Consider the following 1,529-nt stretch of genomic DNA (forward strand, 5'->3'; position numbering starts at 1 on the left):
GACCTCGTGCCTCCCGCCGCCTCCTCGTGTTTTCCTCTACGGTCCCAGGTATATAGTATGATCATTAGGTGTTCAGTTTCCCAACAACTTTCTATGGAAAATCAAGGGAAGTGGTCCGTGATTGCCGTGAGCAACTTTGAACAGCGGGACACCTTTAGAGAAGCTTGATCAAAGTGCCATCATCATGAGACCGTCCAGATCAGGACTCCGGCAGAGTTCCTCTATCTCATCTTGCTCAATCAGTGGAGTCTATCTTTCCATTTCTCCTCTACCTCCTGGGAAGTAACAGAAAGCCAGCATTCATCATGGTTGGATTTAAGCCTACAGATGTGCCTCCAACAACCACCGTAAAGTTCCTCGGGGCTGGCACCGCTGCCTGCATCGCTGACCTCACTTCCCCCTGGACACAGCCAAACTCTGGCTGCAGATTCGAAGGAAGAGCCAGGGGGCCATCCGAGCTTCCTCTATCAATGCCCAGTATCGGGGTGTCATGGGCACCATTATGACCATGGTGAAGACTGAGGGCCCTGGCAGTCTGTACAATGGACTGGTGGCTGGGTTGCAGCGCCAGATGAGTTTTGCCTCTGTCCACATTGGCTTCCATGGCTCTGTCAAGCAGTTCTACACCAAGGGTTCTGAGCATGCAGGCATTGGGAGCCGCCTCCTGGCAGGCTGCACTACAGGGGCACTGGCAGTGGGCATAGACCAACCCACAGATGTGGTGAAGGTACATTTCCAGGCCCAGGCTCGTGCAGGTGGCAGCTGGACATACCAGAGTACAGTGGATGCCTATAAGACTATCGCCCTAGAGGAGGCCCTTCGGGACTTATGGGAAGGAACTTCACCTAATGTTGCCCGCAATGCTGTCGTCAACTGTGCTGAGCTGGTGACCTATGATCTCATCAAAGATGCCCTCCTGAAGGCCCATCTCATGACTGATGACCTTCCGTGTCACTTCACATCAGCCTCTGGGGCTGGCTTCTGCACCATCATCATTGCTTCCCCAGTGGATGTGGTCAAGACATGAACTCTGCTGCGGGCCAGTATGCCAGTGCTGGCCACTGTGCCCTCACCACTCTTCAGAAGGAGGGCCTCCAAGCTTTCTATAAAGGGTTCGTGCATTCCTTCCTCTGCTTGGGCTCCTGGAATATCGTGGTGTTTGTCATCTACGAGCAACTGAAATGGGTCCTGATGGCCACTCGCACTTCCCGGAAAACTCCTTTCTGAGCCCTATCCTGCTAGCTTTCTGCCTTGTGCCCCACTTTGAGTCCAGACCCCATCCTGCCTCTCCTCCCCATTTTTCCCCATTCCTCTCCTCCCCTGCCTTAGCATTGAAGGAACCCTCTCCACTCCTCCTCCCACCTTAGTTAGCTCCATTTAAACTTTCTCCAGCCCACTTCTGCCATTACAGCCTCACCCAGTTCTTAAGTTCCTTCTAATAAAGCCAGACCGGAATCACCCCCCCCCCAAAAAAAGATTTGAATCAAGCTCTTTATTCGAGAGATTGCTACTCCTGTGAGGGCACATTT

The 1,529-nt window shown here is 52.9% G+C and overlaps 1 pseudogene; it reads left to right on the forward strand.

Annotated features, from left to right (window-relative positions):
• Window positions 1–293: 293 nt before the first annotated feature.
• On the forward strand, window positions 294–1,227 carry LOC118851941 (annotated as a pseudogene).
• The last annotated feature ends 302 nt before the right edge of the window (window positions 1,228–1,529 follow it).

Source organism: Trichosurus vulpecula, chromosome 5 (genome assembly GCF_011100635.1).
Source record: "Trichosurus vulpecula isolate mTriVul1 chromosome 5, mTriVul1.pri, whole genome shotgun sequence".
Classification (NCBI taxonomy): Eukaryota; Metazoa; Chordata; class Mammalia; order Diprotodontia; family Phalangeridae; genus Trichosurus; species Trichosurus vulpecula.